This window comes from Miniopterus natalensis, chromosome 13 (genome assembly GCF_054644295.1).
Source record: "Miniopterus natalensis isolate mMinNat1 chromosome 13, mMinNat1.hap1, whole genome shotgun sequence".
Classification (NCBI taxonomy): Eukaryota; Metazoa; Chordata; class Mammalia; order Chiroptera; family Miniopteridae; genus Miniopterus; species Miniopterus natalensis.
In genome coordinates this window covers 45,024,999-45,049,911 of record NC_142093.1, presented here as the reverse complement: position 1 = coordinate 45,049,911, position 24,913 = coordinate 45,024,999, and the positions used below count along the sequence as shown (strand labels likewise).

Below are 24,913 nucleotides of genomic sequence, written 5' to 3'. Positions count from 1 at the left end.
AAAAAGCCAGAAAGTTTTCAGTTAAATAGCACTGTGAAAATTTTCCAGCATTATGAAAAATTATCACCACAAGTACCGGGTGAAATATTCCATAAAAATTATAAAGATTGGGGAAATGCAAATTTCAGACATTCTCCAAGGTAACATTCTAGTAAGCTGAGGCACTAGGCACTATATTATCTTTTTAATTCACTCCTAAGCCATAAGAATTTGGCCTAAATGGTGACTATGTCCACTTGGTGACTAAGCATATTCTCTGGTAGTTAAGTTTATTCTTGCCCTAAACTCATAAGGTCAAAAGTGCTTACCGAAGAAACACACATAGATAAGCATAGTTACAATTTTAGATTAAAATGCAAGAAAGGAATGTTCCCTGAGGCCATTTCTCCTGTGTATTTTACAAGACACAAAATACAAAATCACAGGTAAACAAACCAAAACCCTTGATCAATACAGCATTAAAATTACACATTTAATCACAGCAATCAGGAAGTTATTAAGTAAAAGCCACTAATTTCCCAGTCTCCAGACAGCCTGAAGCAGCTTGTTGGTCAAATCTGGGATAAATCAGTAAAATTGTCAAAACTAAAAAGTATTAGAAAAAAAACTCCACAAAGCATTGATGAGTTAAATAGTGTCCAGCAACTACACAAAGCAAACTCATAGAATCAAATATCTTTTTTAAAATTTATACGTGACCTCATTAATACTTAAGAAACTGAGTCACAGTTGATTTACTTAATATATTTACCATAAAATTATTTACTTCAGCTTCTTTGTAACAAGATCATCTATTTAGTTTACTAGGTATAAATACATAACTACTGGTTAAAAATTCATTTAGCTTGTGAATCCGCTAAAATAATGGGAAGCCACCCGGTGTAAAGCAAGTGGCATTCACACATTTTAGGAGACTCCAGTGTAAAAGATCACAAGAATGCAATGAAGATCTGCGTATATTTTCTACTGCAGAGACTTACACAGAGCACAGTCTAAATGGAGGTGTCAGCTCAAGTAGGAAAACTGCTTCTGTTCCATTCATTTTAAGGGCATATATTGTACCTCCTCTTTGCCAGGCATAGTTTAAGGCACTTTACAAATATCAAGTTTTTGATTCTCATAGCAAACCTAGAAGATAATATTATCATTTCCATTTTATAGATGAGACCGTTGAGGCCCAAAGAACTTCAGTAACTTGCTTAAGCTAATAGGCGGCAGAGACAGGATCTGGACTCAAAAAGAGTCTACACCCTAAAGCACTAAGATGTGCTGCCTCCCCCTGAATGGTCCAGACCTGCCCCAAAGATCTGGCTGTAACTCCTGCATTTTCTCCTTACGTTATTCATTCCCTTTTGAGGTACAGGTATAATTCTCATTTCATGCAACAAATAAGCATGCAGGCTCTTGGGAAATAAGAGCAAAAACAAGCAGGTACAGTTCCTGCTCTCAAGGAGGTTGCAGTCTGGCGTGGAGGGCAGGCGTTATGGGAAAGTTACACAAATGAGTATATAATCGCTCATCATGATAAGCGCCAAGAGAAAAAGACAGGTGCTCTCAAAGTATAGGACAAGGAACCTGACCTGGCCTGGCCTCTGCAGTTAGGGAAAGCTTCCTTGAAAACTAACACTAAGAAGGAACTCAAAATATGTTGTTGCTAACCAAGCGAAGAAGTGGAAGCCCTGGAAATTTATAATCCCCCTAATTTCCATGCAGTTATGGCCAGCCTCGTTTACTGATGCAGGAGTGAGAGGACAGACAGTTGTTATTCCTATGTCAGGGACTTTCAAATACTGCCTGGCTTGAGGGATCCATAAGAGTATGAGGAGGTGACAGGATTAGACTAATGAGGGCAAGCCCAGCCCAGCCCAAGTGCACAGGTCGGGGAGCATTTCTGGGCCTCTTTTTTTCTGCTTCTTCTAATGAAGCCCCCCCAATACTTACTATGATAAAGATAAAAATGGGAAGGAATTACGAATGTTGCATCCTGTAGAGAGACTTCTGTGAAAGCTTAATTCTTTCCGTTGGGATTCACAGGAACTATTTCATGACACCCATGGGTCTCAGAAGGTTAAAAAAAAGTGTGAATTAGCCTTGACAATATTATCCTAAGGACCCAGGACCACAAACTCACTCATTTCCTCTAGCATGTGAACGGGCCTTCTCCAGGCCTCTTCCCACTTTCTAAACACTCAAAACATGAAGACCAACAGAGTCCACAAGAAAAGTGAAAGTTTGAACAATTATGAATAGAGCAGAAAGGCTACTTCCTGCCTTTTGCATGCCTCACTCCTATTAATATATTTCCCCAAAGTGTTAGTTCTGTTTTTAATAACACAACACTGCTGACTCACACTCACCATATGGTCCCCTTGGACTCCCGGGTCTCTGCTGCACTTGTGCCTGCCTAGCTAGTCTTTTCTCAACCATTATCTGTGTAATGACTTGTACGGTTTCATGGCTAAGAGAAACTTGCATTTGCCCTTATCGATCTTGGTTTCGATTTTAATAGATAGCTTCTCCAGGCTACTCCATTCTCAAGCATGTCACCCTCTGCCAAAGTCTCCCCTAGTTGATTTCTCTGCCACCACCTTTCCCAATTATGATATTCTCTTTGCACAGTCATCATGTCATGATCCAGACCTGAGAACACATTAGACAGCTTTCCCTGGCATAGAAATAAAGCCCAGATTCCTCAGAACGGCATTCAAAAACCTTTATAATCGGCTCCCAACATTTTCTCCAGCAACCCCTAACCCCATGTGATCTAAGTGTCAACCACACGAGACCCCTCACCTCTCCACAACATTCTCTGAGCTCCTTTGGTCTTGCTCATGTTCTCCATTCCTCTAGAATGACACCATTCCCAGCACCACCCCTCTATTTCTACTCTCAAAATCTCCTTAATATGAAGGCCACATTCTGTCTTGTCCCACTCACCCCATCCACTGTGTTTGCTCAGTATTTTACATCATTATCCCAATAAAGTAGTTCCCCACCATTCCTAAGGATGACGAAATGCCATGGCTGAGTAAATAAGACCGGCTTAGTCAAGTTCTCAAAAATAAATAAATGAATAGATTAGGAAAAAATATACTTTCAGACTATAAATTACAGAAGGTATATGGTTCTCAAATACCTCTTTTTGCTACGTTATAGTTAAAAAGGACACTCTGACGACTTCTTTGTTCAAATAATTTTCTTTAATTGCTGTATGTTTACGACTGAAGCAAAATCTTTCCAGAATCTATGCCCATAATTTTTACATTATAGAGTTTGGAAAAAAAATTTGTTTAATTTGTGTTCTCCCTTATTTGATTTTTACAAATTATGTTGGTATTTCTTAGAAACAGACTCATAGAAACAGAGAACAGACTGCTAGTTGCCAAGGGGAAGGGGGTTAGAGGGGGCTGGATGAAAAAAGATGAAGGGATTAAGAAGTACAAATTGGAAGTTACAAAATAGTCACGGGGATGTAAGGTCAACACTAGTCAACACAGGGTGGGGCAAAAGTAGGTTTACAGTTGTTTGTATGGAAAATAATACAATTCATAAATAATAACAAGAATAAACTCTGTGTCTCACATACTCACAAATGTAAGCCTACTTCTGCCCCATCTTGTATAGTCAATGATATTGTAATAACTATATATGGTGCCAGGTGGGTACTGGAAATAACAGAGGAAACACTTTGTAAAGTATATGATTGTCTAACCACTATGCTGGACACCTGAAACTAATCCAAAATAATATTGAATGTAAACTGTAATTTTAAAAAACTTAAATTAAAAAAAAAAATTATCTTGGTATTTTAAAGCAAGGTTTTGTATGCATATGTTGGGTAAATAAAGTTGAAAACAGCCATTGTCTCTCTTGGAATGAACAGGGTCACACCTTTTTTCTACCAAAAGTTGAATCAGTAACTGTTACTTTCTCTTACTGAAGAAAGCTGAACTAAACTATGCATATGGAAATAATCCTAAATTTTAAGTTTGGAATATAAAATTATAAAACCCTATTATCCAAAACCTTACTGATATCAAAGTGAGATGTATACAGAACTTCCTGTTAGGAAGAAACACACAGTGAGCAATTCAATAAACATGTTTTGAAAACAATTATTATATTCTTCTAGGATGTACATATAACTGGCACGATGAGTATTTATGGTATAAAAGTAAAAGTGGTTCTAATGATTCCCAAGTTCTACTCTCCTGTGGGGTGGGCAGCAAATACCCTTTGCTGCCGGGGGAACCCTTTCCTTTGAGCAAGAATCAAGTCTGATTTCCAAGACCAATGTGGTTCCTAAGAGACAAACACTTTAGTAGCATTGCCAGAAAGTTATTCCTCTGCTCAAGCTGGGTTTTCTAAGGTCAGATACGTGATTCCTCTCTCCATCATCCTTGGAAAATGCAGAAAAAGAGCATCCGAATGGAGAGACTGGCACTAGAGCAAAAGGATAGAGGGATTAAATGTGATGTAAGGGCATGAAAAAGAACATGAAGTGATAGAAAGGCAGGAACAGACACGGGCAGAGCATTCCGACAGACAGGATGACAAAATCCCAGAACATCAAAATCTGGAGAAAAGCAAAGAGAAACAAAGTAGGCTTATAAATATTTGGTGCGAGAGAGTACTAATTTCTAGACAAGGCGGGCATTTCACAACAAGGCAGGCTGGTGAAACAAGCAGGTGAAATCACTCGGTTAAAAGTTATTTCCTCAGTCCACCAACAGAATCACTTTCAGCCTTTCATATCTGTTTAGCCCTCCACACGCACACAAAAAGGACAGACACTGGAGGAAAGGATGCTCAGTTCAGCCACTAATGACGAAGTGAAGTGAGCAACGCGAGTATCCCAGCTAAGGAACAAAAGGCAAACAGGGCCCTGGCCAGGCGGCTCAGTTGGCTGGAGCATCTAGGGGGTTGTAGGTTCAATTCCCAGTCAGGGCACAACCTGGGTTGCGGGGTTCGATCCCGGGTCAGGGGGATGTACAACTGATCAATGTTTCTGTCTCACACTGATGTTTCTTCCTTTCCCTCGCCCACCCCAGAAATGGAAGAAAAGGCTATATGTGGACATAGAGGTCACCCCATTAAAAAAAATGCAAACAGAAGACCAAGAGACAGAGGCAACTACCACTAAAGTCCCTGGGGCCAATGAGAATAGAAACAAATGTGATCACACACACACACACACACACACACACACACACACACACACACACACACACACACAATCTTCCCTAGAGATACTTAAGTGCATATGTTAACTACTCTTAAAACCTTGTGTAATTTTTGTTGATACTGAACAATATCGTGTGAGAAAAATATTTGTCATAATTTTGGGATTTAAAATGGTACTACAATATGAGGAATATCTGAATCTCTTTAGGTCTTACCATTTCTACTCTAAGGCTATATATCAGCTAGGATGGCCTACTGAGGACTTAAGATTGACTGAACCTGCTCACACTTCCTACCAGTCTGGGTAGTGACAAACCATAGACTTTGCATCTTAACAGGGATGAATGTATAATCAAAATCAACCGAACACTGATCATGCTTTCACATAATTAATTCCACCCCTCAGCTCTTGACAAATTAAACTACAAAAAACCTAGCTACTCAGGAAAATGAGTCTAGACATGTGAATTCAGGTAGAGTTTTCTTTTGTGGCTCTCTGAAAATTATCTACCCACATTCCCTCTCCTCAAGAAGCCTGGGTACCTAGGCTAATATGATAAATGCCTAAGACAGAAGAGTACTTGTGAGCTGTTCATTTACGTGTCCTTTGAGACATTCCAATAACATCAGTGGTATTTTATGGCAGGCCAGGCTTAATCATGATAATTGGGTGGGCATTTTCTCAACTTTTCAACAAAGATGACAATATGCAGCTATACAGGAGCTTGGAAGAAACAGAAAATGAATCTTAACTAACTTATTGTCACTAACTTTAATTCTTTCTGGAAATACCTTTTCAGTGTCTTGTTTTTCTCTCTCTTCATATTTGATCTAGCTCTTGAAAGTCAAACTCTGCTAGCATTTATATCTGATAATAAGTTATTATTTATTTAAAAATAAATATATATGAGAATATGTCACTGTGTAGTAAGGACGAATCTAAGAATAAATGACTTAGAAAGGTTCACAACTGCAAAATGCCCAATTTTATGTTCTATTTATCACAACTTCTTCCTGCTTATAATTTTTCTTTCTTCTGATTCTAAAAGCAAAATCTGTTCATTGGGAAAATAGATTATTTTTTTTTTCTGAAGTAAGTATTTGGGGCTTTTCATTTACTGTGTTCAGTTACCAAGAACTAGATTAAGACTTTACGCATTATATATTTCACATGTTTTGCACATATAGTTCACTACTTTATTTTGTCTTATTATTTACTATTTAAAACTGTATATCATTTAATCTATCAGTTATTTACTTTTAAATTCCTTCATTTTTTATGCTTAAAAAGGCATTCCCTATTCAATATCAAATTAAATGTAGCGTTTTTTTCTAGGTTATTTTTTTTTAAATATATCTTTATTGATTTCAGAGAGAGGAAAGGAGAGGGAGAGAGAGAAATAGAAATATCAATGATGAGAGAGTCATTGATCAACTGCCTACTGCATGCCTGACTGGGGATCGAGCCCGCAAACCGGGCATGTGCCCTGACTGGGAATCGAACCCTGATCGCCTGGATCCTAGGTGGATGCTCAACTGTTGACCCATGCACAGCCAGGCCTAGGCTATTTTTACAGTTTTTCACAAATAAGATTTTCAATTATTTTTTTACCTATTAATTGGTTGTACATTATAATTGCCAATCAGTGGTTTTTTTATTATAATCTGGTTGATAAAATATCAAAGGCTGTGATCTAAAAAAAATTATGTAAGACTATGCAATACAATAATTCATGGAGCCCTGGCTGGTGAGGCTCAACAGTCAGAGCACAGGCCCGCTCACAGAAGGGTCACGGGTTCGATCCCCAGTCAAGGGCATGTACCTGGGTTGCAGGTTTGATCCCCAGCCTTGGTCAGGGCATGTAGGGGAGGCAACTGATCAATGTGTTTCTCTCACATCAATGTTCCTCTCTCCCCCTTTTTCCTTCTCTCCCTCTCTCTTTCCCCCTCCCTCCCTCCTTCCCTTCCACTTATTCAATGAAAAAAATATATCCTTGGGTGAGGATTTACAACAACAACAAAACTTCATGGAAACTCACTGAGTTATCTTTTTAATTCTCAAAAAATAATTATCTCAACATGCTTTAAGATATTGCAAAACTGACATTTCCAAATACCCCCAAATTTATATAATCTTCCATTCACTTTGTGTCTTAAAGGGGTTAATATATTTAAATTGAATAAATATCCTAAATAAGTTTATTAAATTACTCGTGTAATGACCAAACAAACATATACAAAATTCTGTGGCATCTATTAAAAGAAATCCTTAGATGCATAAATCTTACCCTGGCTTTAAAGGCCCAGTCAAGTGTACAGCCTGTGTGGTAGGATATTGGAGCCAGGGCAACAAACATACCAATGATCTGACAAGACATAACATGAGTGGAAAGCAAAGGAAAAGACAGAGAAGTTAAGAGCAGAGTGAGATGGGCTATTTTAAGGACTCAGATAAAGGCTCGCCCAAAGGGAAGGATGCGAACCACAGGGCTTCAAGGTCATGAGGAATGTCTCCTAGGCAGACAGGAGAATGAGCCCCAGGCGCCCAGGAGAATAACTATACTGGGAGAGCAGAGTCTTGCTTGCTGAGGCAGAGCGTTCTGGCAGAGGGGCGTGAAGCATACCTTTTTGGAATATGAGCTTGAGTTTGGAACGTGGGCTCTCTCCATGGCAGGCGAAGGCATTTAGATTTAATTCGGTAGCCACAGAAGCACACCCAATGGTTTTCAGCAAGGAAAATTAGAATGATGAAGAACTAATGTGGCACAGGTGTGTGTCAAGATTAAGGGAAGTAATATCGGAGAAATGACACTCAGGAACAGAGAGAGGGGGGATTAAATTATACGACAAGAGGACAGTGAAGTATTAAGCAGCCTGGAGGTTTTTGGATGGTTCAAAAATCTGTCATCAGAAACCAGCAAGAGAAAGGAGTTGAGGAAGCTCATATGTCAAGGATAATCAATGATGGTAGGGGAAAAAAAAATCAATTACTTAACAAGAGAAATGCAGTCAGAAAGAAATTTTAAAAGTATTGAACTACCTTCAATGAATCCATCCAGAACCCTCTTTAAATTTTAATTCTGTCACAGTAGTACTATTGCAAAATAACATGATCACAGTATATATTTGGGACAAAGGCTAAAAGTAAATAGGACAGGAGAGCATTCTCTCTCACCCTCCTAAATTCCCTGTGGGCAGAAAGCTCCAAAAACCGTACTCAAGCATCTCATGAAGTCACTCCCTTAATCCCTAGTATAGAATTTTATTTCCTGAGACTAAGTCAGTTGAGAGGGCTTCCTTTGTTTATCCATTAATCCTGTCCATTTTAAGAGAAATGGAAGAGAAATTGGTTAATTCAGCATCTTCAAGCACACCATGATACGGTGGTAGAATTCTTTGACTAGGGAAGTCATTTACCAAATCAAGTGCATGTGACAGATTTCAGTAAAGTCCTTTAGGTCTTTTCAATACCAATATTCATTTGGAGAGTTAATACTTAAAATAGTTACTAATATAAAATAATAATTAAATTTATTAATAAGATTTTAGCAGCTCAAATATCACTTTTAGAAATCCAGTAACACCCCTCTGTACATATTCATGTGTCAACACTTATACACCTTGCCTATCTTGGACTTTAGGCTACTGTTCTTGGACACCCTGTTGTATATTATTGCAGGTATAAAACAAGTATGCAAGGAGATTGCTTCTGTTGCTATGGAAATATCATTTAATTTCTTAATTGGTAGGTATATAAATGCAAAACCATAACATTTCATTATTTCCCAAGTCTGGCAAGCCTGTCTATTGTTCACATCTGGCGACAAACTCCTCACGGTTTCAACACTTTTGTTCAACGTAAGAATTAAGAACTTAACCTGTCTCACAATTTAATATTTATAAGTTGATTTGTCGTACACAAGCAACATGAAAGAATGGAACAAGGAACATATGTAAGTCACTTACTCTTCTCCTTAAGCAAAATATAGGAAAATATCAATTTACTAACAAGTGAAAACAAGTTGTGGCATTAATGCTACTAAAGGATTTCTTTAAATCATAGCCTCTCTAATGGTTATGATATGCAGAAGGTGATTACAATTACAAAAGTGGACTTTAGCAATCCATCTGTTACATAAAGCAAAGCATAACTGACGTCTCCTTCTTGCCTCCCTCCACCCAGTTTTGTCTAACTTGGGCTTTGCAATAAGGTAGAAATAACAGAAACTACACAGAAGACAAATTTTTAAAAGTGGTAAAATTCTAAAACACGTTGCTTTTTACCTACTTTAAGACACTGATTTGCTATTGAACTCCCTACCCAGGATGTTTTCCCACTCAGGTAGTTCCACTTAAAACAAAGCAAGCTGCCCGAATGGTGTGGCTCAATTGGTTGAGTGTCCTCCCATGCACCAGGAGGTTGTTGGTTCAGGAGGGAGCTGGTTCAATTCCTGGTCAGGGCACTTGCCAGTGTTGAGGACTCAGTCCTGGGTAGGGGGTGTGCAAGAGGCAGCTGGTCCATGTTTCGCTCTCATATTGATGTTTCTCTCTCTCTCCCTCTCCCTTCTTCTCTCTGAAATCAATAAAGACTTTAAAAAAAAAAAAAAGGCAAGCTAAACGAAATCTTCCCTTTAAATTGCCCCCTCCCTTGCCTTTCAGCACTCAACTCTGCCAAACAACTTTTGAACCCAGAACTTCTAGTTTCTCTCTTCCTAGTCTTTTCTCAATTCAATAATATTTCAGATTACCAAGCTGACCAGTGGCCCAAAGCTACTTTGGCAAAGGTCACCATGGGATCTACTTCTTATGTAACAAATCCAGTGGCCAATCTATCTTTAGCCTTTACCCTCCCTGATTCCCAATCACCATCTGGTGATCACTTTCCCCCTGGAAATACGAGACACTTGGGAAACTCTTCTCACCTTAGAAAAAGTTGAGGAGAACAGACTAATGGAGTACTCACCTCCACCTTCTCCAGTGCCCCCAATAAAATCATGATTGACCTGCCTATGCACAGAACACAGATGTGAAAACTCTATGGCATGGGTCAGATATACTGAGATATGTTTTCTCTTTACTGAGAAACTATTTCCACTAGTTGGATGGGCACAAATCACTAAACTCAGGAGTTATAGTTTGGCAAGCTTCATTTTTAAAATGTTACCCACTCCAATAATCCATCAGTGCAGTAAGATGAAGAGTAAAGCTAGAAGAGAAGTTCTCCCAGCTTCAATATCAGAAATCAGGATGAAGAGACACCGATTCTAACCCTCCACCACACATAGCCTTCTAAGCAGAACATGCATTGGTCATTTTTAGGCCACAGATCTCATCACCAGCTGAGCTCCAGGGGCTCCTGAGACCAGACTGCATGAGTTCTAGAGGGTTGGCCACTAAAGAGCCTCCCAGCTTCAGCCTTCATCATCTGCTCATGCCATCTCTTACTCTCCTTCATCCAGTTGGCTGTCAAAACCCAAAGATCTCATGGGTGGAAGCAAGGAACAGATGCAAGATTTGACCTTACAGTCTAACTCTCTGCCATGATTTTTCATTGTTGTTTTTCACTTTGATTTCCCTGACTACAGTGATTAAATACTTCATAATATTCCTCACTTTCTTTCCCATCAAATGTTTTTTATTCTTTTATGTATTTTTTTGTCTTTTAGGTGTTGGTATTCTTGGGGATGCAGACCCCATAATTCTTATAGCGCTTTATGCAACCTTTGGGACACTTCATCTGCTTCCACGGTTTTGTCACCCCATCATCACTCCAAAATTTCTCAATTGAATACAAACAACTCAGAAGTCCAGACCTTATACATAAATATATAGTGAAGACTTGCATCTGGAATGCCTTTAAGCACAATAAACTAAATATCATTTTCAAAGTACAATATTGATTTTCACGATTACACAAAGAGTTCAATTCTACTCTATAATGTGTATTCACTTTCAGTTCATCTCTTATGAAAAATATATGATTTAAAACTAGGACAGTGAGCCCAGCCGGGTGTGGCTCAGTGGTTGAGTGTCGATGTAGGATCCAGGCAATCGGGGTTCGATTCCCAGTCAGGGCACATGTGATAGTGTCCCCCTTTTTTTATTACAGCCAGCCTAGTGAGTATGAATAAGTATGTCATTGTGCTTTATATTTGCATTTATCTAATGATTAATGAAGCAAAGCATCTTTTCATTTGTTTACTTGCCATTTGTATATATTCTTAGGAGAAATATCTACTCAAGTCAATTGTCCATTTTTATTTAAGTATTTTTTTATTATTATTGTTAAGTTGTAATGGTTCTTTATATATTCTGGATGCTAGAGTTTTATCAGATATATGATTGTATTTTTTCACTTTCTCAATGGTGTCTTTTTTGTTTTAATTAAATTTATTGGGATGACATTGGTTAAAAAAGTGTATATAAGTTTCAAGTGTACATTTCTATGATACATCATCTGTATATTTCATTGTGTGTCCACCATCCAAAGTCAATCTTCTTCCGTCAGCATATATTTGACCCCTTTACCCTTTACTACCCTCCCAACCCCTTCCCTCTGGTAACCACCAGACTGTTGTCTGTGTCTACGAATTTCTGTTTGTTTTTCTTGTTTCTTCATTTCTTTGTGTCTTTTGATACGTATATATTTTTTTCATTTTGATGGAGTCCAATTTATCTTCTTGTTTCTTTGGCTGCTTTTCCTTTTGGTGTCACAACTAAGAAACAATTGGCTTGATCCAAGGTCATGAGGAGTTTAATCAATTTTTCTTCTAAGAGGCTCATAGTTAGGTCTGTGTGCATTTTAGGTCCATGTGCATTTTAAGGATTTTTATGTACGGTGTGAGGGAAGGGGTCCAAATTCATTCATTTGCATGTAAACATCCACAATTCAACTATCTTGACACCCTTGCTGGAAAAAAAAAAAAACTGGTCATAAATGAACGTGTTTATTTACAGATGTTCAATTCCAGTATACAGATCTACATGTGTACACTTATGTCAGTACCATGCAGTTGTGATTACTATAGTTTTGTAGTAAGTTTTGAAACTGAAAAGTATGAATCCTTCCATTTTTTTAAAAGCTGTTTTGGCTGTTCTTGCTTTCCATATGTAATCTGAGGATCAGTTTGTCAATTCTGGCAAAAATGGCAGCGGGGATTTTGATGGTGATAGCACTGAATCTGTAGATTAATTTGGGGCATGCTACCATCTTAACAATATTAAGTCTTCCCATCTATGAATACTGATGTCTTTCCATTCATTTAGGTCCTTCAATTTCTTTCAATGATGTTTTGAAATTTTCAATATACAAGTCTCCAATATTTATATATTAATAAATATCTGCACTTTTTTTAATGAAACGCAAAATACTAACAGTATAAGTTGTTTTATAATTTTAGTAAGGATAAAAAATAAAATCTGTTCAAAGTTAACATTCTACCAGAGAAAACTTTTTATAATGTCGCATACCTGTAATTTAATATAAAATATTTACAATAAATACTCTAAAAAGAATATTTATTTTCATACATTAACTTGTTTTAGTTAAAATCAATTCTGCAACTGTAGGTTAAGATAAGCAACCACAAAATGTAATACACCTGAATTTAAGAGATCAGCTATTCATCACAGCAACAGCACACAAAATTCTTTTGAAAGGCAGCCAGGCATTGAGATAATTCCATTAGATAAATAGATCTATCTCAAATTATTCAAGCAAGCTAAAACAGAAAACAGTTATATGCTGCTTATTGATATCTTTGTTCAAACTTGAGATATTAGTATCATTGTAGCATATTTATTTGTGAAATTCTTTATGAAAAGACAGAACTAAAATAATGTTAACCACATTTTTAAAAACTAGATTTAGTAATTCAGCATTAATAAAAATGTCTTACAATTCTATGACTTGCCACTTGCTACTAATTTTACATTCATATTCAATTAATATCCTACAAAGAAAACCTATGCTTTCAATAGTAAATTTATATCATCTATAATATCTGGTTGTGGATCCCAGAATTTTGATGTGATGTTTTCATTAATGACAAATCAATGCTGATGTGTATGCATAAAGCCTAGACCAGATGAATAATTACAGTTTGTTCAAGGCGATGTGCCCATTTTCTTAATTTGCAGAATCAAAGTAACCATCTTTCATGATAAAAGATGACCATAAAAATAATATGAAAGTTAACCGTCTTCTAAAGTTTAAAAATGTCCATTCCCAAAAAATCAAATTCTGGGCCAGAACAGGATACTTCCAAAGCTTCTTAGTAGTGCAGAACTGGCTGCCGTCTTAGTATTTACACATTGCTAAAGAGCAATGCTGAACGTAGGATGAAGATGGTTTGAAAATGATGACAAAATAGTGCTCAAAGTATCAGAGAGCCATGGAATAAAGTCATTTAGATAAACTTTAGAAAGTTTAATATCATGAATAGTATCATAAGTATGTTATCACCATCATTAGAACACTGTTCATTCAACTCAGTCCAAGGTCTAGAAAATACCGAGCCCGTGCTATTGAAGTCACATACCAAAAAAACACTGTAAAATGTTCATAAAGGCCTAGGAAAGCACTAAGTAAATATTTGGAGGTGAGTATATGAAAACCAGGTATACACTGCTTATACCAAAGAGAAAGTTTCACAAATATACTGATATTAGTATAAATATAATAATGTATTTGGGGTTCTAAGGAAGAGAAAAATATTGAGAATAATTTTTAAAACAAAAAGGAGTGTTTAGACCACAGTACAGTGTACTGCATATATGAGGAATTATTCATACTAAATCTGTTAGAAGAAAAAAATATTTTAATTTAAAATTGGAAGAGAACTGAAAGAAAAAAATATGAGTAACATTTTATCATTTTCATATATGTGTGTGTGTGTGTATATATACATACATACACATATATTTGAACCACGGACCGTCTCTTCATAATAGATGTCATTCATTTTTTAAGTCCTTCAGTATCATAAATTTGTTTCTTCATAGAAAAGACATGCCAATGGAATAACTATGAATTAGAAAGTTGTTACTCCTCCCTCAAATTATCTTTAATTAAATATAGTAACAGTCAAAATACCAAGGGTGTTATTTACAAAATCTGATAACCCAGTTATCATGTTCTTCTGAAAAAAGGTACAAAAATAGACAAGAAACTTTGGGAAAAGAAAAGCCATCACTTACTGGATATTACAACATAATGTTAAGCTATCGTAGTTATGATATCACATCATTACTTCAGGAACCACAAAAGACTTTAGATCCAGAGAATATAAATATGTCCTATAAATTATAAGAAGATAAATAATACACTAGAAAAACCTAGGTAAACATATTAACACATTTATCACAGCAGAAGAAAAACATTCAGCCATTAGGCAAAAAAAAAGAAGAAACGAAAGAAACGGTAATCAACCTCTCTAGAAATCAGAGAAACAAATTCATAGGACAAAGAGATACCACTCTCACCTATTCATTGGGAACTTCTCCAAGTTTAGAATAATCCCATATTGGTAAAAGGGTAAGGGCAATATGTACTTTCAGATCTGCTAGCAGAATGTAAATTAGCACTACCATTTGGAAGAGCAATTGGGCATCAACTATTAAAATCTAAAATGCACCTACCTCGTGACTCCAAAATTACTGGGATCAGTCTACCCTTTAAAAAAACACACCAGTACATGTGGACAAGAAACCTGTATAAGGATGTTTACCGCAGCATTGTTTGACATAGCAAAATAGCAGGAACTAAATGTCTATGAAAACATAAGAATTAAATAAATCATAGTACAACCATACTATAAAATAATAGGCAGCAGTTAAAATATAATGGTGTGTATCTATACGTTACCAGTTAAGCTATACGTGAAGTGAAAATGAGGTATAGAATACCACATTACCATTTAAGTAAATATAAAAAATATACATCTTGCTACATAGACACTAACCACCTATACCTTTGAGGCACTCTCCTGAGGCTCCCAAAGTTAAAATCCTATCCACAACACAGCCCATATTTGAAGGCAGATAGCACAAACATTTTATCTCTGAGGGTAGCCAAACACTGGAAACTTAAATTCCAATCAATGTAATGTTACACAGGCATTAATGTGGAAGAAGACTTCATTTTCCTAGGAAATGCTCAATATGTTTAGCTAACAAAAATAGAACACAATACATAATACCTATGATCTCAGCTTTGCTTTAAAAAGACTTCTACATGATAAGCTCAGGTAGACTCATAGGGGGAAAACAAAAACAAACAAAAAAACTAGAAATTCACCAAATGTTCACTAGAGAGTTAGACTTCAGGAATTTTTATTCTCAAATTTCCTTTCCTTGTTCATTTCTAGATGTTCTACAACGGTCATGTCAATTGATGCAAGTGTGAAACACAAAACATGTTCTTTTTGAGACAATGTACCTTCTGTTTCTGCATTCTTGAGATACCTCTGTAGAGACAGTGTCAAAATATTCCCTCACTCCCAGCCTCTCCCCTGAACTCCAGTCCCACTTCTCAGCTGCCCAGGGAGCAGCTATCAGGGTCCCAGCTTCAGTTCTCCTGATGTGGCTTCACCTCTCCCACTGCTGTGCTCATTAATCCTGTGTTCCTGCTGACTCAGCCCGGTCCCAGTTCCCAGACCAAGGCAGGGTGAATTAAAAGATACTAACACAAGGTCATCCCTTCCTTCATCTCTCTCCCATCCATAACTAGAGCAAAGCTTCTGGTTCTGGCTCTGCCTGGACTTCAGACCCATGCCCCTGTGGAGTCAGCACCACACTGCATACTACACACTCTACCATGTTCTCTCTGTTATTAACTGTTCGGGTACTTTTCACCTCTACTAGGCTGTCAAGTCACGAGGTCAAGCACTACTATCCCTTACTCATACAGAGATCCAGGGCTATGGCCCCCAAAACAGTGGTTTTAGGAGCTTGTAAGAAAGTGCTTGATGTATGACTGCTACATTTGTTTAACCAGAAATCTGTAGGATTTGTTCAAAGATAAAATGCGTTCAGACACTGAATTCAATCAGCTAGCACTTAACTAAGGAACTAATGTGTAACGGAAATATTAGGAAAAAACACAAGAATCTAAGTGGCTGAAAGCACCTTAAAAAAAAGAGAGAGAGAGAGAATAATTACTGTTTTAGTTTCTGCTTTAACAAGCAAAACGGGAAAATCTTCTTGCCTGAGGTCCTGATTTCACAGATGGGCAAACAGCAATCGAGTCTGCCTGCCTGGGTTTCAGACTATTGCCAGGACTGCCTCTTGCCTCTTGTCCCAACTCCATGGGCCCCATGGGCCTGGCTCTGCTTGTCACTGCTGTATGTTTGCCCACTCCGAACTATTCCCTTGGATCTAGGCTCCCTCCCCTTCCAGCTCATTTTGTGAACTAGGATCTACATGCTTTTGTTCCTCTTTTCCTACAAACCTATCTTTCTACTGCAACCTCTTTCCCACGAGACTGAGAACGTCATGGCAGGTCTCTAAATCAAATGATAGCAAACACTGCTGTTTCCTTACTCAACATTTCTTTTCCCCTTCCCTTTTCTCTTTTTTTAAAATATATGTTTTTACTAATTTTTAGAGAGAGGGGAAGAGAGATGGATAGAGAGATAGAAAGATCAACTGGCTGCCTCCTGCACGCCCCCACTGGGGCTAGAGCCCCAAACCCGGGCAAGTGCCCTGACCGGGAATCAAACCATGACTTCACGGTGCCTGGGTAGATGCTCAACCACGGGGCCACACCCGGCCGGGAATCCCTTTCATTTTTCTTAACAGAGCTGCCATTTGGCTCATCTATCCATTTCACTTCCTCCACTCAGCCATATGCTTCAGAGAAAGCTAACCCGGACCCCAGTCCCACCCAGCAGGTGAACCCTGACCAGTCTAAGCCTGTCACGCATGGTGCCTCCTTCCCCCTTGCTGTAGACTGGATTGGGGGTGGCCATGTGACCCAATGCCGGCCAGTGAGATTAGAGGTAAGGGGGGACTGTGGCAAAAGTTTCCTTGTTTTTCTGGAAGAGACACTGATGCTATATGATGTGCTTGGAACAAGCATCCACCATACCACTGGCTGAGGATGGGGTCTAGACACAGAGGGGACAGAGTCCAGAGAGGGGCAGAGAGGAGAAGCTAAGCTTAGGTCTAAGGCCTGGAGTCACCAACCTCTGGATTTCTTGTTTTGCTTACAAATATTTTTGAATGTATTCCCTTTCCTCTGCTGCCAGGTTACACATAGTAAAGAGCACATCTCTAAAAAAACATATTGGCAGCTTTGTTTTCCATTTCAAAAGAATAACTTTAAAATGGGAATCTGGGGGATATTTGGATTGGTTTTAGTTTGAAGCTATTATGAGCAAAGCTGATATTAATTTTCATGTAAAAGTCTTTGTGCATATGTTTTAATTTCACCTGGGAGTGGAATTTCCGTGTTATATGGTAAGAGTATTTTTAGCATTCAGGGAAACTGCCAAAGTGTTTCCTAAAGTGTTACATGTCCACCAGCAAACTCCGAGTGCATAGGTTACTTAACATCCCCTCCAAAACTTGATACTGTCCATTTTTTTAAATTTAGCCATTCTAGTGTTTGTAGAGTGGTAGCATATTGTGGATTTTAAATTTCATTATTTTGGGTGAATAAGGGAGTTAAATGTCTTTACATGTGCTCATTGGTCATTTGTATATCTTCTTTTGTGAAATATCTCTTCAGAGATTTTGTTCATTTTTAGCTGGATTGTTTGTGTTCTTATTGAGATACAAGAGTTCTCTATACAGCTAGGATAATTAGTCTTTTTTCAGATATATACAGATACATAAGTTTAGCAAATCATGTGATTTTGAAGAGCAGAATCCTTTTAATTTTGATAGACTTTATCTTTTTATTATAATTTTATAGTTAGTGCTTTTGCATCCTGTGACACCTATGCCTAAACAAAATCACAAAGTTTTTCCCCCTATATTTTCTTCTCAAAGTTTATATACTCAAAATTATTTACAAATCTCAAAAACCTATGCTCAATGAAAGGAGGAGACAAAAATGAGTACATATTCTATGATTCAATCTACATCCATTTCTAGAAGAGGAAAGCCTGATCTATAGAAATGAAAAGCAGAGGAGAAATTTTTAGGGCAGTGGAAATATCTTATATCTTAACTACAGTGGTAATCACACAGGTATAGTTGTCAACACAGAAGAGTATCTTAAATGGGTGTACTTTATTATATATAAAACATACCTCAGAAAATTTGACTATAAAATATTTTAATGGGAATTTGGAGCTAGATTGATAGAAAGAAGGCACCCACACAGTCCTACAGGATACAATTCAGGGGACAAGCAAGACAAAAATATTAACCTTACAGTATATATAACTTCTTAAATAAATATCCTATTCTAAATGCATAAATGCCATTTAGTTTTTCAAAGACAGTGACATTACTCAAACAGGCCAACTGTACTTGGTTTGGGGTGAATTAAGGCAGTTAAATGCCAACCCAACCCCAATGGCAGGTCATTCATTTAATGTAGGAACGCTGGAGCAAGTTAGGCTGTTAGCTGATCTGGACCTCTATCCCAGTCGGGCAGCTCCCACAAGTGTTAAATCACATGGCTCCTCTCAAAAAGCCAAGCAAACAAAATAGCAAGATACTGAAAACTAGCAAAGTACTGAAAAACCAACACCTGGTTTTACATATATGTTTTTCATCCAGGATCTAGTTTTAAAAACTGTTAACTGAAAAAAATTATACATATGTGTGTGTATGTCTATATGCAGATGCTTTAAAACAACTGCAATATGAATCGTATCAGCATGAGAGCAAAAAATATAGACAACCCCTAATTAATCAGGCAGTTATAAATTTTCAGCTCAATAAATGAAACAAAATTAATTCATTTCATCTCATCCTTACTCCATTTCTCTGTTTGCCACCACCTGAACCTGAGTTCACAATTGCTTATTTCACTCCCGTTAATGCACATGGGATGCACAGCTGAAAAGTAACAGTCTAAGAGTTACATGAATAGGCAGCCTTTAAACAGAGAGGCATAAAAGTCCTATAAAGCTAAGTTTTATAAAGTCAGACTATCACTTTGTGTATTTTATAATGTGTTACAACTAATAATTTCAAAGAGTTATAGAATGCATATCTGTGGTTGAGTTAGAATTCACCTCCAAGGTAAAGTTCACTTTTGAAAAAAATTAAAATGTCCAAAAGTAAAACTTGTCAGAAATCACTGGTGCTTTAATATGGAACTGACTAGAGGTAATATATTTGAAAATGTTTTATTTAGATCTGCTGAATCTTTAAAACATCAGAATATTGAGAAAAATCTCAAAATATAAATAAAAATGCTACAGTGTATGGTCTGTTCAACTATTAGCTTTTTGATATACATTAATGTTCTAACTATGTATCTTAAGATAATAGTCACGAAATCAATTTCATGTATCATTAGAACTACAAAATAATAAATATAAGAAAAGCATTTACCATGTTGGAGAAAGCAATGAAATTTTGTTTATATACTTAAAATGGGTTAAACATGAGTGCTATAAATACTGACATTTGTTACCTACAGGTAAAACTTTCTGGAAATCTTTTTCTTTTAAATAAAATAACTTAATTACATCATTTATGCTGTTGGAAAAATATTTCATGGATATATACTTCAAAATAGTTAATGAACACGAAGGTTTACCAACAGACTTAGCCAGTGAACAGCTGCCACCCCACACTGAGCAGATATTTAACTTACACAGAGCACAGTCCCAGACAGATCCTCTCTCCTCACCTCCAGCTTTGTCTCCCAGTAAAACACTTGAAAGAGCATAATCCATTTGGAGTCATTAATAATCTTGAACACCCCCAGCCCCACGGAAAAAAAAAAAAAAAAAAAAAAAAAGGAGCCTATGGTAATTAAGCAAAGTCAATAATAAAGTAAAAATAAAGTTCCAGAAAATACAGTAACCCTAACAAACAGTGGCTTCCTATATGTCAACATAAAATAATCCTGGTTATTATTCTCCAAATCCTGAAATAGTCATGGACTAAGGCAAAATAAGAGAGAGCTGTGATAATCATATTATCATAAAATTAAATTGCTATTATTTAGAATGGTCAAGTTCTCTTTATGCCTTGATGTTTAAAGAAAAAGATAAAAACAATAGCCTGGGTCCACCCTGTGACACAGACCTTGGATTCCTCCGTTTCTTGGGATGCGGCTTTGGGTGAGACAAAGAACTTAAGCAAGGTCCCCTGGGTAGCTGAACATTCTGTGACAAAACAGGCCTCACACACAAGAAGCTGTTTTATCCCAGCTGACACTGTAATTACTCTGACTATATATATATATATCTAATACCTTTGAATACACTCACCGGTATGTCAAAAATTCCAGTAATAGTCTTCCCAAACACACCAGGCTTCTTCCCTCCCTGCTCCTCAAGCTGTGGTATCCACCCTGCGTGACATTCTTCCCAGGAGTCTCTGTCCTAGCTCAGGTGCTCCTGAAGGGAATCTTTCCCTGGCTACAGAAACATCTGTCCTCTTTGGAACTCCTCTAACGCACCTGGTCTTCATTTCTTTCCAGTACATAATCATATAGTGTCTTGGATGATTGATTTCATTTTTATTTTTATTATTATATTTTTTTCAATCTTAACCCAAGGACATTTTTTCCATTGCTTTTTTAGAGAGAGTGGAAAAGAGAGAGAGAGAGAGACATGAATGTGAGAGAGGGACATCGATTGGTTGCTTCCTGCACCCACCCCAACTGGGGCCAGGGATCAAGCCCGCAACCAAGGTACGTGCCCTTGGCTGGAACTGAACCCAGGACCCTTCAGTCCGCAGGCCGATGCTCCAACCACTGAGCCAAACTGGCCAGGGATTGGGTTGTTTTTAAACCATTTCTCCTAATTATAATTACGCTTACTTAATACATGCTTTGTTTGTACCAAGTACAGGGCTTAACACATTTAACCCTTAAAGCAATCCCATGAACCAGACTCTACCATAATTCCCATTTTGTAGATGAGGGAAAAGACTTAAATGGTACGCAAGGGCACAACACCCTACTACTTAAGTAGAGCACACACTCAAATCTAAAGCTCTCTCCAAAGACCTTCTTAGCTACTGTGAAATATGACCTCATGCAAATACCTGTTCTCCTCAACTAGAGTGTAAGCTAAGGCCAAAGAGAGTGTCTTTTACTTCTTTCGAATACCTCATACCACTTAGCATAAGGTTAGGCAGGTTTCTAGAGCTCCGAGTGAGGGAAGCACAAAGAATGTTCCAGAATATTTCCTATAGAGTGCATAAAATGTTCCATTGGGCTTTATATGTACTATATATTCTTAAAGCTCCAGTAAACTAAAGGCAAAAACCCATAGAAATGAAGTTCTTCAGAAGCTGGTCTTTATCTGTAAACTGGATTAGGGTCAGAGTAGTAGGCTGCTTCTATAAGACATTAGCTAGTCGTCTATTTCATGTTTTATTCATTTCACTCAAGTCTCTCTCAAAATCTTGCTGTAAACAAGTGTTATTTTCTTTTAATAACCTTGTAAATTTTGCTTTCAGTAAATGGATGGATATTTACAAAGTAAACAATAAAAGGTACCTTTCTTTCCCTAGTAAGCACAGTATTAAAAACTGAGGCACACACCCACATACTGTCTAGAAACTGCAATAAAAATCAAGCAGGGCTGACTCAGGGGCTGCCTCCTTACCACACTCACATCTTTGAAGCCCCACAAAGAGGGAGCAGTAGAGATACTGGAAAAGAAAAGTAACCTGGGAGTAAATTAGGATAGCACTAACTTATTATATTCGTATATGATCACTACCAAAGTTTGTACTAGCTTCATGGCATTCCAGGAAAGGGAACATCATCATCAACGACAGCAACATACATGGCTATCTACAACTGTGTTCATCATCAAGTGATGTAACCATTCAAATACAGACAAGGTTGGCTGCAATTCTGTATCAGGATGTTGGTAACACTCCTAATTCAACTAAACTTCTGCCACACAGCTTCAGAGTCAGCCAAACCAAACAGCATTGCATTCCTACCAAGGGGAGTTGGGGCAAAGGGCGGGTCCATCATTCCTAATATCACACACTTCCTAAAAACTGATTCAGATGATTAACTGTATCAGCTCCTCATCAAATCAGCACTCAGTCACATTGAAAAGTTAATTCTCATCATCTCAACTCCTACTTCATATTCTCATAAAATGCAAGAGTACATATTGTACCACTGGCATATAATAATTGAAATGAAAAGAAAAAAAAATCAATAATTTGCTCCACAAAATAGTTTCTTACTGGCAGCTCCACTGAATACACCATTCACTTCAGTCCCTCCCCACACACTCATTAAACATAAAACACAGCTATTCTATGAATATTAAGGTTCTTTGGTTTTGTTGGGTTTTTTTAAAGGGGACTATAGATAGGGCAAAATACAGGCTTCTAACGACTGCATTTTTGGTTTGTACTTATACTGTTTGTTGGGCCTTTCTGAAATGATGAACACACTGAAGATTCTGAGGCATGGCTGTCCCGCCATATATATAAATAAACTTTGCAGCAGCACTGCTTGCAAAAAGGAAAACTGCCAAATTACTATTAACCTATATAACCAAAGGGGCTGGAGTGTTAGCTACAGAAAGCAAAGTGAAATATATTATTTGGTGAAACTAAGTGGTGCAAAAGCAACTGAAATGTGAAAGTGTCAGTGATGATCCCAGAGCTAATTCAACTTTTCCATCAATGTAAACCGCAAAGAAAAATCACGCTGTACGTTTCTCTCCAAACATCTTCACAACTCCCATCAGGCAGACGAGAGGGGTAAGGTTATCTGCTAAAGGCTATACATATAATGCAGCTAATGCTACCAAAACGGTATATTTGTAAGCCTGTGGAGTAGAGTATAACCTCATTACTCCAAACACTGCCTATCTATCCACTGTCCTCTTTTAGCAGTTAACCCGTGATGAACGAAATGCCTCTCCTCCATCCCTCTGCTCCCTATCTTCCCAAATCAATCCACGGTAAGTGTTTTGGGGCGCTGGTGAAAACATTCCATAAATAATAATGTGGTGCACACGCATTAAAGTTTAGAGAGTTTCCGCCTTTGAAGCAGACAGACACAGGACTCAGGGCACAAGGGGGTTCAATTCCAAGCCCTATGTGAGGCGGGTGGTTTGAAAATATCAATCCAAGCAGGCCTAGGGGAAAAGGGGCACAAGCGTCCACTGCCACGACCCTTCCTCTCCTCTCCCCTCCCCTTTCCCTCCGGGTCTCTTCTTCCCCTGTGGCTACTCACAGGAGACAATCAAAGCAGGGGAAGCTGGATTTTACACTAGGGAGACACACACTGGGAATATGGCATTCCCAAGAGGAAAAAAGAAACTGTTCAAGAGGGGAGGGGGGAGGGTCGTTGGCAACCTGTCCAAGTGACAAGCCTCCCCACCCCCACCCTAATACAGCACAAATCCAGGGGCTCTTCCCCGAGCCGCTTTCTGTTTCCAGTTCCCAGGACTCTTTTTCCAACTTGACCCTTCATCCAAAGAACGTCGGGACCGGCACGGTCTCCGCGGTGCAAGAGCGCGTCTCCCGGTCTCCGCGCCCAATTTTCTGGAAGCCCCCTGAACCCGGACAGTTCAGCAGCACAAGGGCTCTCCCCGCGGGGAAGGGGCGAGGGCAGGGGGCGAAAGAGATGGAGCCGACTCAAGGGATGCAGAGCCGCGGGTCCAGGGCGGGCGGCCGCGGGCGGCCGGGGGAGAAAGAAAGGGTTCGGGGAGGCGGCGGGGCTGGGAGGCGCGCAGGAAGGGATGAAAGAAAGGCTGGAAGGGGAAGGAGGGGAGCGCAGAGAGGGATGTTGGGAAGGAGGAGCGCGGGAGGGGGGACGCGGGAGGGAGGGGAGGACGGCGGCTGGGAGGGACGGAGGCGGCAGGGATGGAGGATGCTCTGCCCGGGACTCACCGCGGTGGGCCGGTGGGAGTTTCTCGCCTCCTCCCTCCCGCTCTCTCGCCGGTGCCCAGCAGCTGCAGGGGAGACCGCTGAAGGGCTGGAGAGGCGGCGGCGGGGACAAGGGCGGCAGCTGCTGCAGCCGCCTCCGGCCGAGGTGCGGCGCCGCCTGCTCCGCCCGCCAGCCCGGGTCTCCGCCTCACTCGGCGCTGGAAGCGAAGCGCGGCCCCCGCCCCGCCCCTCCCCTCCCGCGCCGCGTCCTGCCCAGGCGCGAGCGGCAGCGGCCCGGATCGCCGCTAGGGGAGGCCGGCAGTGCGCAGGCGCGGCCGCCCGCTCGCTCGCTAGCGCCCCCGCGCCCCCAGCGCTCGGCCGGGCCGAGGGGAGCGGCGCCGGGTGCGGGGACCCGAGAGCGCGCCGCCCGGGGAGCGCCGAGCGCACGGGGCGGGGTCGGAGCCCGAGAGGCGCGGCCGGCGGGGCGCTGCAGGTGGGGGGAGGGGATGGGGGCGGAGGGGCGCCGCCGCAGGGCGCAGGTGCTGTGTCCATGACAACCGCGTTACCCCGCGGGCGGGGAAGTGGCGCCGAGCGGCCGGGAGGCAGGAGCACCCGCACAGAGACCCAGGCAAAGGAGAGAACGTGGAGGGGAGAAAGGGGCCGGGGTTGCGTAGAGGGGATAAAGGGTGAGCCAGAGAGGGCACGGACGTGCGGCAGGAGGAGCGCAGGGCCCCAGGGCGGC

The 24,913-nt window shown here is 39.5% G+C and overlaps 1 protein-coding gene across 1 annotated transcript in view; it reads right to left on the bottom strand.

Moving 5' to 3' along the window:
* The window catches only part of CTNNA2 (catenin alpha 2), a 976,906-nt gene extending 952,628 nt beyond the window's left edge, over positions 1 to 24,278 (bottom strand). Inside the window, exon 1 of the mRNA XM_087823861.1 lies at positions 24,196 to 24,278. The gene's annotated coding sequence lies outside the window, so the exon portion shown is untranslated. The remainder of the gene's footprint in view (positions 1 to 24,195) is intronic.
* Positions 24,279 to 24,913: the final 635 nt, after the last annotated feature.